Here is an 18327-nt window from a genome sequence, read left to right as displayed (position 1 = left end):
TTTGTTTATTTTTGTTTTTATTTCCCTTTCTCTAGGAGGTGGGTCCAAAGGACCTTTCTGTGATTTATGTCATAGAGTGTTCTGCCTATGTTTTCCTCTAAGAGTTTTATAGTGTCTGGCCTTACATTTAGGCCTTTAATCCACTTTGAGTTTATTTTTGTGTATGGTGTTACAGTGTGTTCTAATTTCATTCTCTTACATATAGCTGTCCAGTTTTCCCAACACCAAATATTGAAGAGGCTGTCTTGTCTCCATTGTATATTCATGCCTCCTTTATCAAAGAAAAGGTGACCATATGTTCATGGGTTTACTTCTGGGCTTTCTATCCTGTTCCATTGATCTATATTTATGTTTTTCTGCCAGTACCATACTGTCTTGATTACTGTAGCTTTGTAGTATAGTCTGAAGTCAGGGAGCCTGTTTCTTCCAGCTCCATTTTTCTTTCTCAAGATTGCTTTGGCTATTCCGGGTCTTTTGTGTTTCCATACAAATTGTGAAATTTTTTGTTCTAGTTCTGTGAAAAATGACATTGGTAATTTGATAGGGATTGCATTGAATCTGTAGCTTCCTTTGGGTAGTATAGTCATTTTCACAATATTGATTATTCCAGTTCAAGAACCTGGTATATCTCTCCATCTGTTTGCATCATCTTTAATTTCTTTCATCAGTGTCTTATAATTTTCTGTATACAGGTCTTTTGTCTCCTTAAGTAGGTTTATCCTTAGGTATTTTATTCTTTTTGCTGTAGTGGTAAATGGGAGAGTTTTCTTAATTTCTCTTTCACATTTTTCATCATTAGTATATAGGAATGGAAGAGATTTCTGTGCATTAATTTTGTATCCTGCTACTTTACCAAATTCATTGATTAGCTCTAGTAGTTTTTCTGGGAGCATCTTTAGGATTCTCTATGTATAGTATCATGACATCTGCAAACAGTGACAGTTTTACTTCTTCTTTTCCGATTTGGATTCCTTTTATTTCTTTTACATCTCTGATTACTGTGGCAAAAACCTCCAAAACTATGTTGAATAATAGTGGTGAGAGTGGACAACCTGTCTTGTTCCTGACCTCAGTGGGAATAGTTTCAGTTTTTCACCATTGAGAATGATGTTGGCTGTGGGTTTGTCAGATATGGCCTTTATTATGTTGAGGTAAGTTCCCTCTATGCCTACTTTCTGGAGGGTTTTTATCTTAAATGGGTGTTGATTTTTTTGAAAGCTTTTTCTGCATCTATTGAGATGATCTTATGGTTTTTCAACTTCAATTTGTTGATATGGTATATCGCATTGATTGAGTTGCATATATTGAAGAATCCTTGCATTACTGGGATAAACCCCACTTGATCATGGTCTATATCCTGTTAATGTGCTGTTGGATTCTTTTTGCTAGTATTTTGCTGCAGATTTTTGCATCTATGTTCATCAGTGATATTGGCCTGTAGTTTTCTTTGGGACATCTTTGTCTGGTTTTGGTATCAGGGTGATGTTGGCCTCGTAGAATGAGTTTGGGAGTGTTCTTCGCTCTCCTATATTTTGGAAGAGTTTGAGAAGGATAGGTGCTAGCTCTTCTCTAAATGTTTGATAGAATTTGCCTGTGAAGCCATCTGGTCCTGGGCTTTTGTTTGTTGGAAGATTTTAAATCACAGTTTCAATTTCAGTGCTTGTGATTGGTATGTTTATATTTTCTGTTTCTTCCTGGTTCAGTCTTGGAAGGCTGTACTTTCCTAGGAATTTGTCCATTTCTTCCAGTTTGTCCATTTTATTGGCATATAGTTGCTTGTAGTAATTTCTCATGGTCCTTGTATTTCTGTAGTGTTAGTTGTTACTTCTCCTTTTTCATTTCTAATTCTGTTGATTTGATTTGTTCCCTTTTTTCTTGATGAGTCTGGCTAATGGTTTATCAATTTTATCTTCTCAAAGAACCAGCTTTTAGTTTTATTGATTTTTGCTATTGTTTTCTTCATTTCTTTTTCATTTATTTCTGATCTGATTTTTATGATTTCTTTCCTTGTGCTAACTTTGGGATTTTTTGTTCTTCTTTCTCCATTTACTTTAGGTGTAAGGTTACATTGTGTACTTGAGATGTTTCTTGTTTCTTCTGGTAGGATTGTACTGCTATAAACTTCCCTCTTAGAACTGCTTTTTCTGCATCCCATAGGTTTTGGGTCATCATGTTTTCATTGTCATTTGTCTGTAGCTATTTTTTGATTTCCTCTTTGATTTCTTCAGTGATCTCTTGGTTATTTAGTAGCTTATTGTTTAGCTTCCATGTGTTTGTATTTATTACAGATTTTTTCCTGTAATTGTTACCTACTCTCATAGCACTGTGTTCGGAAAAGATACTTGATGTGATTTCAATTTTCTTAAATTTACCAAGGCTTGATTTGTGACCTAAGATATGATCTATCCTGGAGAATGTTTCATGAGCACTTGAGAAGAAATTGTATTCTGTTGTTTTTGAATGGAATGTCCTATAAATATCAATTAAGTCCATCTTATTTAATGAGTCACTTAAAGCTTGTGTTTCCTTATTTATTTTCATTTTGGTTGATCTTTCCATTGGTGAAAGTGGGATGTTAAAGTCCCCTACTATGATTGTGTTACTGTCAATTTCCCCTTTTATGGCTGTTAGTATTTGCCTTATGTATTGAGGTGCTCCTATGTTGGGTGCATAAATATCAACAAATGTTATATCTTCTTTTGGATTGATCCCTTGATCATTACATAGTGTCCTTCTTTGTCTCTTGTAATAGTCTTTATTTTAAAGTCTATTTTGTCTGATATGAGAATTGGTACTCCAGCTTTCTTTTGATTTCCATTTGCATGGAATATCTTTTTCCATCCCCTCACTTTCAGTCTGTATTTATCCTTAGGTCTGAAGTGGGTCTCTTGTAGACAGCATATATATGGGTCCTGTTTTTGGATCCATTCAGCCAGTCTTTGTCTTTTGTTTGGGGCATTTAATCCATCTACATTTAAGGTAATTATCAACATGTATGTCCCTATTACCATTTTCTTAATTGTTTTGGGTTTGTTTTTGTAGGTCTGCTCCTTCTCTTGTGCTTCCTGCCTAGAGAAGGTCCTTTAGCATTTGTTGTAAAGCTGGTTTGGTGGTGCTGAATTCTCTTAGCTTTTGCTTGTCTGTAAAGGTTTTAATTTCTCTGTTGAATCTGAATGATATTCTTGCTGGGTAGAGTAATCTTGGTTGTAGTTTTTCCCTTTCATTGCTATAAATATATCCTGCCACTCCCTTCTGGCTTGCAGAGTTTCTGCTGAAAGATCGGCTGTTAACTTTATGGCAATTCCCTTGAATGTTATTTGTCGTTTTTCCCTTGCTGCTTTTATTACTTTTTCTTTGTATTTAATTTTTGGTACTTAGATTAATATGTGTCTTGGCATGTTTCTCCTTGGATTTATTCTGTATGGGACTCTCTGTGCTTCCTGGACTTGATTGACTATTTCCTTTCCCATATAAGGAGGGTTTCAACTATAATCACTTCAAATATTTTCTCAGTCCCTTTCTTTTTCTCTTCTTCTTCTGGGACCCCTATAATTGGATGTTGGTGCATTTAATGTTGTCCCAGAGGTCTCTGAGACGGTCCTCAATTCTTTTCATTCTTTTTTCTTTATTCTGCTCTGCGTAGTTATTTCCACTATTTTATCTTCCAGGTCACTTATCTGTTCTTCTGCCCCAGTTATTCTGCTATTGATTTGTTCTAGAGATTTTTTTATTTCATTTATTGTGTTGTTCATCATTGTTTGTTTCCTATATAGTTCTTCTAGGTCCTTGTTAAACATTTCTTGTATGTTCTCCATTCTCTTTCCAAGATTTTAGATCATGTTTACTCTAATTACTCTGAATTCTTTTTCAGGTAGACTGCCTATGTCCTCTTCATTTGTTTGGTCTGGTGGGTTTTTACCTTGTTCCTTCATCAGTTGTCTATTTCCCTGTCTTCTCATTTTGCTTAACTTACTGTGTTTGGGGTCTCCTTTTCGCAGGCTGGAGGTTCGTAGTTCCCGTTGTTTTTGGTGTCTGCCCCCAGTGGGTGAGGTTGGTTCAGTGGGTTGTGTAGGCTTCCTGGTGGAGGAGACTGGTGCCTGTGTTCTGGTGGATGAAGCTGGATCTTGTCTTTCTGGTGGGCTGGACCGAGTCTGTGTCTTTCTGGTGTGTTTTGGGGTGTCTATGACCTTATTATGATTTCTGGCAACCTGTCTGCTAATGGGTGGGGTTGTGTTCCTGTCTTGCTAGATGTTTGGCATGGAGTGTCCAGCACTAGAGCTTGCTTGTCGGTGAGTGTAGCTGGGTCTTAGTGTTGAGACGGAGATCTCTGGGAGAGCTCTCACCGATTGATATTATGTAGGGCTGGGATGTCTTTGATGGTCCAATATCCTGAGCTCAGCTCTCCCACCTCAGAGGCTCAGGCCTGACACCTGGCCGGAGCACCAAGACCCTGTCAGCCACATGGTTCAGAAGAAAAGGGAGAATAAATAAATAAATAAATAAATAAATAAATAAATAAATAAATAAAATGAAGTTATTAAAATAAAAAATATTATTAAAATAAAAAAGTAATTTAAAAAAAAGAAGAGCATCCAAACCAGTAAACAAATCCGCCAATGATAACAAGCACTAAAAACTTAACTAAGGTAAACATAGAAGTCATAAACTAGTCAGTCACATATGGCAAACCCCAAGTCTGCAGTTGCTCCCAAAGCCTCAATTCTGGGATGATTCGTTGTCTATTAAAGCATTCCAGAGATGCAGGGTACATCAAGTTGATTGTGGAGATTTAATCCACTGCTCCTGAGGCTGTACGGAGAAATTTCCCTTTCTCTTCTTTGTTGGCACAGGTCCTGGGGTTCAGCCTTAGATTTGGTCCTGCCTCTGCATGTAGGTTGCCCTCTGGCATCTGTTCTTCGCCCAGACAGGAAGGTGTTAAAGGAGTGGCTGATCACGGGGCACTGGCTCACTCAGGCCGCGGGGAGGGAGGGTTGCGGGTGCGGGGCGAGACTGCGGCGGCAGAGGCCGGCGTGACGACGTTGCAACAGCCTGAGGCATGCCGTGTGTTTTCCCAGGGAAGTTGTCCCTGGATCATGGGACCCTGACAGTGGTGGGCTGCACAGGCTCCCTGGAGGGTAGGTGTGGATAGTGACCTGTGCTTGCACACAGGATTCTTCACGGCTGCAGCAGCAGCCTTAGCATTTCATGGCCATCTCTGTGGTCCGCGCTGATAGCCGCGGCTCGCGCCCATCTCTGGAGCTTGTTTAGGCGATGTTCTGAATCCCCTCTCCTCGCGCACCCCGAAACAATGATCTCTTGCCTCTTCGGCAGCTCCAGACTTTTTCCTGGACTCCCTCCCGGCTAGCTGTGGTGCACTAGCCCCCTTCAGGCTGTGTTCACGCAGCCAACCCCAGTCCTCTCCCTGGGATCCGACCTCCGAAGCCCGAGCCTCAGCTCCCAGCCCCGCCCACCCCGGCAGGTGAGCAGACAAGCCTCTCGGGCTGGTGAGTGCTGGTTGGCTCTGATCCTCTGTGCGGGAATCTCTCCGCTTTGCCTTCTGCACCCCTGTTGCTGCGCTCTCCTCCGTGGCTCCAAAGCTTCACCCTGCGCCCACCCCCTGTCTCCTCCAGTGAAGGGGCTTCCTAGTGTGTGGAAACCTTTCCTCCTTCACAGCTCCCTCCCACTGGTGCAGGTCCCGTCCTTATTCTTTTGTATATGTTTTTTCTTTCTTTTTTTTGCCCTACGCAGGTACGTGGGGAGTTTCTTGCCTTTTGGGAGGTCTGAGGTCTTCTGCCAGCGTTCAGAAGGTGTCCTGTATGAGTCGTTCCACATGTAGGTATATTTTTGATGTATTTGTGGGGAGGAAGGTGATGTCCACGTCTTACTCCTCCACCATCTTGAAGGTCCTCCCCATCTACTTTAAATAAATATAACCACTGACTTATGTTTCAGTGTACACTTAGCATTGTTAGATAACTGTATTAAAAAGCACTTCTTTACATTGTGAATATAGGCCTAATTTAGGCAAATTGCATCTTCTATAGTGACCTCAAGTGTTGTTAAATCAACGTAAAGAAAAAAAGTTTACCCTATTTTGTTGATTTTAGTACCTGGAATAATGCTAATTGCAGACACAGAAAGCATCAAATAGCCTAATACCTACGCTATGAGGTTTGATCCTCTGAAACGCTGAGGTTTGTCTTTTTTTCACACAGACTTAGAAGAAGAGAGATCTAAGATTTACTTTTTCTTGATGAAGAATAAAGCTGTATTGATAGCTGAGAAAAGAAAATCAACCTATTTATTTTTACAATCATCAGATTGTAATCTATGGTCTTCTTTTTATACATTGCCCAAAAGAGGCTACTGATTTCTGTGGATCTAGCAGTTTCAGAAATGGAACATTTTATGAGTGATATCAAAGTAATACAAAAGTTCCAAAGTAACATACCTGGAATTGAAAATCCTGATAAAGTAGAAACTACTTTGCAGTTTCCTCAAGGTGCTCATTTAGTATTGTTTCCTAGTGCTTAGCAGATTCTCTTCCTCATCTCTGTCTCACGCACCTGAATGCAAAGATAAATGGATCCATGACATACCCATCTCAAAAGGGAAGAGAGAGAAATTGCATTTCTGGGCTCAGCAAAGAATTGTGGCAGGAAGATTTGGTGGCCTCCCCCGATCCCAGTCATGATGTTTACTGTGGTGTGGATTTAATCAGAAGTGTATATGGAGTTTTAATTTTAAAAAAACAACAACTATTACTTTCTTCAGCTGTTATAAAGGAATGATTATCTAGTAGCATATTGTTCTCAACAAACCAGATGAAACTTTAGTACATCCTTCCAAATCCCCTCATGATTTAGTCTTGAATTGAGTAACAGGGAACAAAAGAATCAATTTGCTTTTTAAGAAACAAATGTTTAATCATCACACTGGACCCAAGCCAACCTGCAAAATCCTTAGGACTGGCAAAACACAAAAATAAAAACAAAAGACACAAATTTTTTTTTTTCAAAAACACTGCTAGCCCTATCCAGTATTATTAAATCATTCAAGTTTGTCTTTGGCAAATCCAAGTACCTTGCTTCTCTGTCCTTTTTCCACTTGCTATTACTCCTCTCCAGCATCTCACCTTAGGCTCCTAGAGCTTTCAGATCTATCCCTGAACCTCAGTTTAAATATGTAGAGAAATAAGCTAAAAACATTTTCTAAGAAATGTCAATGGTATTACTTTTTCCAGGGTTTTTGTATTTTAATTTAAAAAAAATCTCCTGAGCACCCATTCTGTTCCAAATTCTGAAAAAGAGTGAAGAAGAGGCCTGGACCCTGCCCCTGGGTTTTCAGTCTAGGAGGGGAGACAGAATTGTAACAGATGCCCCACCTACACTGAGTTAAGGTTAGGACAGAACAGTGTTAAAGGTACAGAGGAAGATGAACAATTTTACTCTCTATTTTGGGGGTCATGGATGCCTTGGAAGAAGTACTGAGTGTGAGCTATTTGTAGGACTATAATCTGGAGATACCCAGGAGCAATTGAATATTTGGGTCTGGGACTCTAAAACATCAGGGCTGAAGATATTAATTTGAAAAGCATCTGTGTCATCCATCCTCAGATAATAGAGAAATCTCTAAATGAGTATTTTGCAAAGCCTATAACTTGGACTAATAATCTCATGAGATGGTCTGGAGAAAAGAGGGGTCTAGGATCAAATAAGATTAAGGAATACCACATGCTTTACCCCCTCCTTCGGAAATTTGTAAATGACATTAACATTTTAAAGGAACTGACAAGTCCTACAATTAGTCCAGATGTAGGAAAAGAACAAGAGGAAGCCAAAAGAACAAGACATTTCAAGAAGATAAATATGATCATTTGTATAAATCTTAGAAGAAATCCCAAAAGTTAAGAATTGGCAGGAGAGTATTTTACTCAGTTTGTTGTTCCACAACTCAGCAGAGACCATGGCATATATTATGCACTCAATGAATATTTGGCAGATTAATCAGTGAATAAAGAAATGCAACAGTAAAAGCAGTAATTCCTCATACAATTCCATTAAACATTCTACAAAAGGCGTATAAATACAGAGAAAAAGACTGGCAGCAGTACAAAAAATTTCACATAAAAGAACATCATTCAGTTTTGGAGAAAACTTCATAAAATACATAGCATTTGTTATGGATTTGGAAGTATATTCTTAGACTCTATAGCAGTGGTTTTCAATGGGAAAGAGGGAGGGCAATTTTGCTTACCAAGGAACATTTAGCAACGTCTGGAGACATTTTTGTTTATTACAACTTGGGCAGGGTATGGCTACTTTAACATATGGCCACCCTACAACACACAGAACAGCCCTCCACAGCAATGAATCGTCTAGTCCAAAATGTCAACGGCACTGCTGTTGAGAAATCCTGCGGCACAACATATGATACAGCGGCACATACAAAGCAACAAGGGTGAGTCCAAACCAAGGGTAGGAAAAGTATTCGATTTACCCTCCTTTATCTGCCCTAAACTCTGGCCACAGAAATTACACAGACCAGAAAAACATGTGACTTTTTTTTCCAGCTGCCAAAGAATCATTTGTTAAGCCAACCAGAGTCTGCCCATATATCCATTCAGGGGCTTCTACCCTTAAAGCCGTCACAAGTACATGTTGGCCAACACTGGCCTTTCCCCTTAAGGAAAGAATTACTAAGTCCATCCTTTCTGGACTAATCACTATTAGAAACAAATATTCTAAGGTCTGTGCAAATCAATATGCCTTTGGTTCTAGAGCTGAAACATGGCAGTGCCTGTACCTAGGAGAAGAGCAGCCCAGGCTAATGAAACCAAGGAAGCATCTTTTGGGACATGCCAGGTCTGGGTGAATCTCCACCTGTGTAAGAATGAGCAAACAGAAAAGAACAGTAGGAAAAAGGCAAAGTTTAGCAAACTATGCTTGATGTCTTCAAAAACATGAAAGAAGGAAGTGTCCTCTGGAGTAAGAGATGACTAAAGAGTGTTAGGTAAAGGCAGAGATACAAAGAAATCTGAATAAAATAATGAGAGAATGCACAAAACCCCAGAGCAAGAGCAGAACTGAAATTCCCATTAGAGATGATATAAATGGATGTGACCAAATCAAATTGGTAATAAAGATAGCAGATTTGAGAAACCTTAAGTCTAAAGGTAAAGGACAGAAGTGAAAGTGACAGGAAAATTTATAGATATGGAGGAAAGGGAATAAATATACAACCCAAGAAAGTTCTTTCTGACACAACTAAAGGAATAGTATGACACAGAAAAATCTGCCTAAGGTAAAAAAAAGAAACACAAATTTATAGATTTAAAAGCTTCACTAAATATCAGACTAAAATAATAAGACTCATTCTGGAAACAATGGAAATCTGGGATTATAGAATAATATATGAATACTAGAAACATCAAAGAAGAAGGGTGGCTTGCCTACAATTGGATAAAAGTCAGGCTGACATTAGACTTCCTGAATCCCGAATAACACTATATACCAAAGGAAAACAAAGCAGGATATATATATCCTGTGAAATAGAAATAAAATCTGTGAAAAATAATAAGAGAAAATTTACCAAAACATAATTGTGGTGAGAAACTTGTGCTTGCCCTATCAGTCTGTGGCAAATTAGGCATAGAAAAGAATTAGAATTTGATTCCAATTGATTAAAATACGATTTTCATATTTTAATGAATAAAACTGAAGTAATGTTGCATGTCAAAGAGAGTAAATTTTTTCAACATCAAATATTACTGATATTTTATATATATTATATGTTAATCATAATGTCTGTCCCCGCTTCTTGCAATGACTTCGCTCCCTTCCTCTTTTTTCCAGCTCGAATGCAGTGTTGTTTTGGTAAATCAGCTCTCTGAACAAAAAAAAAGTCCTGCTTTGTAGCATTTGCCAGTTTCCTTGGGGTTGATATTCCCACCATGGCCAATTTTAAGTTACAAAAGGTTTTAACAACCAGCTGTCAAGATTCCTGAATATTTAATGATGGAGATGGTAAGATCCAACTACATCCCACTACTGAGAAATTTTACCTTCTCTGGTGACGCAGTTCCTCACTTACCACGCTTCATTAAGGTTAGCTATTTGCATTCATGTTTTTATCACCAGACTAGGAATCACTGGAGAGTAGGAGCTGTAATAACAACAACCACATCGACAACAATAATAATAATGATGTCATCATTTGTTTGCTAAAGAGGGGAAAGATGGCTGAGAATATTGAATCCTTGACAAAATAAGGCTACTGGCACTACAGATGGAAAAGACCATTGGAAGAGACCAGAAAATATACAGACTTTATTACTGGAGTTTGGCCTCAAAGCTTGGAAAGGAATCCTAAGCTCCAGTGAGCTAGAACAGACCCCAGTTGAGTCACAAAGTATCTTTGTTGAGTCCCTGGCCTATGTGAAGATGTGTCAGGTATTTATATTTGCTCCTTTTCCCTAAACATGCACTGAACTAAGCTTAATATCTTTCTACATTAATAGTATGATGAAGCCATGAAAGATAATTTCAAGGCCTAACAGAAAGCTAATGCACCCACTCCAGTACTGGACTGTGGAATCCATCTGATTACTAATAGGCTTTCTGAGGAAGTTACAAAAAAGAAACATTTCTCAAAGGAGAGAAGGCTTTGGATCCCTGTATGACAATGACATAGGGGAGAAGCCAAAATCCAACAAATTCAAAAGTTCATTCTGTGACTACCTGATGGCTTAAGTCCTTTGCTCATCCCACCCAGAACTCTGCCCTCCAAAGCCCTAGCAAGGTGCTGTCGCCTAGGGGTTCCTATTGTCCCTGATCTGAAGCAGAGTCAGATCTCTAGGTGGGATGGAGGGACAACCGGTGTTGTGAGTGGAAAAGAGACTTCTCACTAGAGTGGGGGTAGTAACTCTGGCAGGGTCAGCAAACTTTTTCTTAAAGGGCCAGATAGTAAATATTTTAGACTTACAGACAATATAGTTTCTGTTGGCAGAAATTAAGGGTACACAGTTCCCAATTCATAACAATTAAATTCTCTTAATTTTCAGCAGCACAAAGTCATAAAAGAAGAAATATTAATAATGATATAGAATAGAACCTAAGTATTTTGATCATTTCACCATAATCAAAACTTGAATAAGAACAACATAATTGCAAGGGTCAACATCCTCTTCAGCATTGAAGGACAGCAATATTTATTAATATGCCTCAATGTTAGTCTGGCAGTTTCTTGTTATAGGAGAACCTTAAATTATGTTCCATGTGGAATTTTATTTTTAATGTGCAATCTGTGAGAACAAGATTGTTCTTGTTAAGATTTAAGATTTAATCTTGTCAAGATTAAACCTTATTTTGAACACAGGTTTAACACTTAGATGACCATTTGAGAATGTGAGGCATTTTATACATATTTCAAAAGTCCTTCTCTGATGCCAGGTCCGTACAGCTGAATTAACAATTGCAACAGTCAATCCAGTGTTTGCAGCTGCCTTAACAACCAAACCAGATTGCTGCATGGTCAATCAGTTGATCAATGCATAATTGATTGTGAAGATAGCCAGAAATATCAGCCAATTTGTTAACTGTGCAGAGATATAGACAAAGCCAATGAGCAAACTGAAGCAAGGAAATTAAAAGAATGTAATCAAGATTGTTCTGATCAAAGGTACTATTTGGATGAATGAGACCTAAATTTTATTTATTTATTTTTCCTCTTGGAAAATCTTGAGTATTTCATGCTTAGAATTCTTGACATTTATTAACGACCTCCAGCAATTCTCTTGTGGAATGTGCTTGAAATATACTCTCCCTTGGCCCTACACCAATATCACCACTTTGTTAAAATAAAAACAAAGGTATAAAATAGTATGTTTTCTGAAATAGACACAGACAGCAAGGTTATGTAACCAATTATTTCACAAGCATGATACAATAAAGCAAAGGGGAGAGGAAGCTACGGGAGAAGGTGAATGTTAAAACCAGCATTTAAGAAAGAACATTTAAAAACTAGATAAGAGCTTGAGAATACATCCTCACACATAATTTAAAAGTTAAGTTTTAACAAATCATTTAATTTAGTATATAATATGTATTATATGTGTATCTAACACATATACAAAATTAAATGACATTATAATTATGTGTATGTTTACATGTGTTTTATTTTATAAATGTTATATAATTTTAGACAGGCAGGTTATTGCCTCTTGGAGATAAAGCATGCAGATACTCTGGCTGATTTTTTTAAAACTCTACATTCAAAATATTTGTGGCCATGTATATGCAAACAGATACTATAAAACTACAAAATTTTTATGGAGTTAATATGAAAGTACTAATGGAAAATGAGCTTTATATGGCATTTGAACACTTTTTTCCATTTATAATTTAATTTGAGCCTCACAGCCTTATTCTGTAGGTCAATCAAGAACTAGCATCAGTCATATTTTAGAGATGAGGTACCTGGAGGTCGAATGAAAGAGGTGACTTTGCTGAGGTCACACTAATAGCTAAAGGGTGAAATAGATACATGATCAAGGTGTTCTGACCTTTTCCATTGAATGATTCTTCTTTCCACCATATCAACACTGAGATGTGAAAAATAAGTTCTTTATTTTACAGATAATCCTTTTTCCTGAAACTTGCTAAGAACCTGTGTAAATATTATGTATAATGCACATTTATCAAGAAGAGTCAGAATAAGTTAGCCACCCCCGTGAGTTAACTGTCTTTGGTTGTAGAACAATATGAAAACACACCCAGTCACAGCCTCATTTTGGTGCATATTTTAAGAACTTAATTGCCTGTTTGTCCAGACACACTGTGCTAACCACAGGGGAAGGAAAACAGACTTGCTTCTGTTTCAGACTGGTTGATATAGGATCAATAATTCCTTATTGTTTTAGAACTGTAATTTAAAATTATCAATATTTAATGGGTAAATATTGGATTTACCAAAAAAATGGATTGGTGCATATACTTTCTTCAAAATAGGTTTTTCTCTTCTCTTCTTCTTTAGCTATGTCCTGTCAAAAAGACAGTAAAACAAAAGTTCTAAAACATAGGTACAACAACATCTAGATATTTACCACCAGTGGGGTTTGTAGTTAATCAGGATGAAGAATGAGAAATAACTGAGGGAGACTTCCCAGTGACTAAATGTGGAAAATTAAGTTTTCTTCTAAAACCTATGGTTTTGTTTCTACATCTGAATAGTGTTGGAAACATGATTCTAGAAAACAACCAGCTGGTTTTGGTTCCACTGAAAAAGAAAGTCACTTTCTAGTTCTCCACCCTCTACGTATCCTTTACCAATCCCCTTCAAATGCAGCTCATTTCCCACTTAAATCTTCATGATACCTCAGAATCTGCAACATTTGTTTAGTGTCTGTTATCTGCCAGGCATTGTGAAAAGCAGTCCTTATAGTTCATTATTATTTAACAATTCAAGTCTACCTTTCTTAATTTTACAATTTAATAACACGTAGAGTCCTTCAATATTACTCGTGATTTTTATCATTAGTGTTTCTCCCTTATTTTTTTTTGTTTTGTTTGCTTCATATCAATATTCTGACTTCTATTATTTTCTTTTTGCAAATTTTAGTCACAATTTTTGAGGTTTTGGTATACACCAGACCCAATACAAATACTTTATAAACATTATCTTATTTCATCTTACTTGACTTTCAAAATCCATAAAGTAGGCAGTATTACCCCTACTGTACAGGTGGAAAGTAGGCTCAAATGTTCATTCATCAGAGGTCACACATTCATTCAGTGGCAAAACCGAAACTCAGATGTAAGACTCTGATTTCATGTCTCAGGTTTTTAACTTCTAACCAACTCAGCATCTGATTTGTTATATTTTTGTATACATAGGAACAACCAATATAAATATAGATTGAAAGTATATACCTATGATGGATATTCCTCTAATAGTTTATACAGAAGAGGAATAATTCATTGACCTTCCTTCTACACATTACCTCCCCATCACACCCTCTGCCCCAGCCATGGCCCATGAGAATGTCTTGATTTCTTTCTATTGACACTAAAAAGAGCACCAGGCTAACATACATTCATAGGTGTAAACTCTGCACTCCTGTGTAAACAGATAGGGGAAAAAACCATTTCTCCCTGTCAGGCTAAATCATATTTCAATTAGTACATGTAGCAGATAAAGATAAACTCAAATTCTTTCATACTTCTCCCACTTTCTTTCTCTTCCCTTGAATCTTGGCTGGCCTATTGCTTTGACCAATAGAGTACAAAGAAAGTGATGCTCTGCTATTTCTAGGCTCAGCCTTTAAGAGGACTGGATGCTTCAGCCTTGGCCTCTCAAAGTCCTAAGTCACCAAGAAAGAAGTCTAACTACCCTTCCACCCAGAGAAACGTCATGAAAAGGCCTTGAAATTACATGAAAAAAAACATGGGCTCGGCAGAACCCAGTTTCTACCCATCCCCAGCAAGAGTCCAGGCATGGAGTCTCTTAAATGACATTCCCAGGAGACAGACTCTGAGATCAGAGATTTGTATGTAAGAGGTCATTGGAAAGTTTGCCCAAGAACAATACCTATGAGTGATGAGCCAAGCAGGTTGGGCATAGGGAGAATGTGAACTGTGAAACAGTTGTACCAGGTGAGCTTTGAAGATACGATGGCCCTTGAGAGTGTCTTGTCTTGATGCAAAGAGACAGAGACTTTATGCTTCAGCATGCAGGAGTCATTGGATGCAGGCTAGACCCACCCACGCAGTAGATGGTATGCCCTTGGACAAGAAGGTTCAGTCCTGAAGAGTTCTGGGCATTGTACCATAGCATCCACTAGGTGGAATTTCAAAGAAAAACATTCGTTAATTGACTGACCTTAATTCATGGAGATTTCAAAAGGGAAAATGCTCTGGCAGAAAAGGTTTACTCCCCTTAACTCAGCTAGACCATCAGATCAAAAAGGGCTTAATTTTGCAATGAATGTTAAAGTAAACATTGTCTTATTTCTTCCAACTTTTTAAAGTATAAGGAGTACTAAGTGTGAGTCCAAAGAAACTATTTGTTAGCCACATGATCTCAGGCAAATCACTTACACAACAGTAGACTGAGTTTGTCTTGTGCCAAGAACAGTATACCGGAGGTACCCTGAGGGAAACCTTAGGACTATCAGGGAAGTAAAGTCAGTGACCTTCTCAGAGCTTCAGAGGCCTCATTTTTAAAAGGGAGACAATTCCATCTGTCTAAATTGTATACTAGATTTTCGACATCAGTTAATAATTTATGTGTGTAAAATTCTACAAAAAGGACTATAGAAAGTTAAGTTATTATTATTATTGTTATTCTTAATAATATTTTTCCTGCTGTCAAGTATCTGATCCAAAAACTTCAATCAAAGTGAGTATGTATTAATATATGTATTTATTATCTTAAGCATCCACTTGAAAATAACTGCTAAAGTCAGTTTGTAAAAAATGAAAAAACAACTTTCCTTTAAATGGCTTTTTATTTAGGAGTCTATACAAATCAATTTTCATTGTTCTTCCTTTTCTAAAAAGGTATTGTCTCTTTAAATATGCATTGCTAGCATGTAAGTTATATAACACTTTTGAAAAATGTTCTAATTAAAATTGACAAGATTCTTCTTGCAAAACCTATTCCAATAGTACTTTTCTGACACGCACGGCCATCAAAATAACTTTAGTGGAGAGTACAATTAATAGCAGTACACTAGGAATATCTTGCCCCAAATCCTTCCAATCCCTATTAGATTTTGGCTCCATTTTTGTCCTAACTGGATATATAGAGAATCAGTTAAAGAAGTATATAGACAAAAAAATGAGATCAAGTCTGACTGTGTTCAATCAATAAGAAAACCTTCATTCCATCTACCTCTGATTTCCCAGACAACTTATGACGCAGGGATCACAGACTAGGCTGCACATAGTATTGCTCTCGAAATTGGAGAAGAAGAAATTGTTTTCCTGACAAATTAATTTTCAATTTCAAATGGCCTAAAGGAGCCCTGAGCCCTTGTTACACTTTTAATTTATATTAAATTAGTAGATGCAGGTCTTGACGAAGTGGGGACCTTCTCTTTAGTCACAGTTAAGAAGGAAACTATTACTTTTCTCTGGGTCAGTGTTCCCATTTTGCTTTCATAAAATGGCCTTAAAAAGATACTGAGCCTGTTTTCTCTTGTTGCCATTAATCAATAAGAACATGGTTTTGCAACGGCTTAAACTAAAATGAAATGACCTCGCCCAAGAGCTCCACTCATTCCACTGTTTAGAAGCTTTTTCACCTATTTAGGTAAGCAATGAGATTTTACTCTTATTCAAAATCTCACACTTTTATTGAGGTGTTTGAATTGTTCATTTTTGTTACCATAACAGAGGTAGATTATTATAAGGCCCAAATCACCTCTTCATTAAGTATCTGGTGCAGAACCTAAACATCTCAACTAAATACATCTTCACCTTCTTATGAGACAATTTTTTTTAACGTGATATTCTCAGCATCCCCAAAGCCCACCTCCATTCAATTGGAAAAATCTTGAAGCTGAGCAGAAACTCAAATCAAGCTCTCACATGTTCACAGTAGCATGGATCTGTGGTCTGTGCAGCTGGTATCTAAAGCATACAGTTTCCCTTAATTCAACAACACAGAGTCCTGGCCTTTAAAGCACTCATCAGAGAATTTTCCTGAAACCTGACTTCCTTCCAGCATTTGCCAAAGACCCACTTAAGACAATGAATGTTTGATACAAATGGGATAAGGGACATTTTAATTATCCATGAATCCTGGATACTGTAAACACAATATCTTTATCACCAGCTACCCAGAAGCTTATCAAGAGTTTACAGAAAGAAACACCTTCATGTTCTCTTGTTGGAAGTGAAAACTTATTCACACTTTCTCTTGGGCATTTAACAATATGAACAAAAATTGAAAATGCACATTTGATTTGACTTAAAAACTGCATGTTCAAGTATTTATTCTAAGAAAATGATTAGACTTTACACCAAGTTGCATGGATGCTGACTGAAGCATTTTTATAGTGCAGAAAAATTGGAAATAACCTTAATACTCATAGATACAAGATTAATTAAATTAAGTATGACACAGCAATACAGTGTAATACCATGAAGCCATTAGGAAGACTAAGGTAGCTTTCTCTATATGTAAATCTGTGAAGATTTATTGTTAAGTTAAAAAATGTGGGAAAGCAAATATAATTTGATTTTTTGTTTAAGTGTATATAAACACACACATCCATATTAAAAAGTATAGAACTATAAGTATAGTTATTCAATGGTTATGTAAATTCCTTCATTTTAGACATTATACATTTCTGTATTTTTAATTTTTGATAATAAGCCTAACATTGTTTTCTTATTTTAAGAAAAATTAATCTTTTCATTACAAAAATATTCTGAATGAAACCAGATTGTACCATATTACCTTAGTTCTCATTTAACTTGTACAGTTTAAATTTAATGTTAAATTCCCAGATGTATAGAAAAGATGATATAAGAAAATTTGGACAATATTTCTAAGCTAAACTGCAGTAAATCACGATAACTACTTCTAAAATCTAGTACTGTGCTAAGTGCCTTACTTTTTTTTTTTAATATTCAGAACTACCTAAAAGAGATACTACATTAAAGTACTACTAACAAAGGTACTGTTATTATCCATATCTTACAAAGGGGCAAATATATATATATAGGTATATTGAGTAAATTTGCCAGTCAGTAGTAGAATTGAAAGACTAAACTAAATATGTCTAACTCAACAGCCAGTGGTTTTAACCACTATGTTAGACTATTTTACTATTTTATTGTATGAAGGCCATGGCCAGGAAAACAACAGCCGCTCTTTGCATACTAGATATGACACATTTAATACAGGAATTCAAGGCTTTAAAAATTTGAAAAATCTGCAGGGAAGAAGGTCAGAGAAGTCTCCACAAATTTCTAAGTCATAAGGTCAGAGGCAAGAGGTTCTTAACAGCTCACAGAAGCTTCTGCATTTCTTAAAAGTCTCTGGAAGTTGTCCATCAACTATTTCAGTCTGTGATAGGAAAGCAGGTGCCTCTCAAGAGCTTGTTGGGAAGCCTCCATGACATGTCAGGTCTGTTCATACATCTGGCTGCAACTGCTTCTGTAGGAAACTGGCTTCTTATGTTCCACCCTCAGCCTCACCCAGTGCCTCTCATTGGCAAGCTCTAAGCTGAAGCAACACAGAATAAAGAATTCTGGAAAATATAATTCCCAGCTTCTCTACAGTGCAGAAGTGACATTAGAAAATGGAGGTAGAACCCTG

General features: G+C 37.1%; 1 long non-coding RNA gene across 1 annotated transcript in view; it reads right to left on the bottom strand.

Annotated features, from left to right (window-relative positions):
* Nucleotides 1-4279: 4279 nt before the first annotated feature.
* The window catches only part of LOC308626434, a 131117-nt gene continuing 117069 nt past the window's right edge, over nt 4280-18327 (bottom strand). The window contains exons 3-4 of the long non-coding RNA XR_014017250.1: nt 6452-6566; nt 4280-4450 (exon numbers count right to left, since the gene is read on the bottom strand). This is a non-coding gene — a long non-coding RNA (uncharacterized lncRNA). The remainder of the gene's footprint in view (nt 4451-6451; nt 6567-18327) is intronic.

Source organism: Mesoplodon bidens (genome assembly GCF_964165515.1).
Source record: "Mesoplodon bidens genome assembly, chromosome: 12".
In the NCBI taxonomy this organism is placed as follows: domain Eukaryota; kingdom Metazoa; phylum Chordata; class Mammalia; order Artiodactyla; family Ziphiidae; genus Mesoplodon; species Mesoplodon bidens.
Note: the sequence above shows the minus strand (reverse complement) of the source record. Positions and strands in the feature narration are given on the sequence as shown.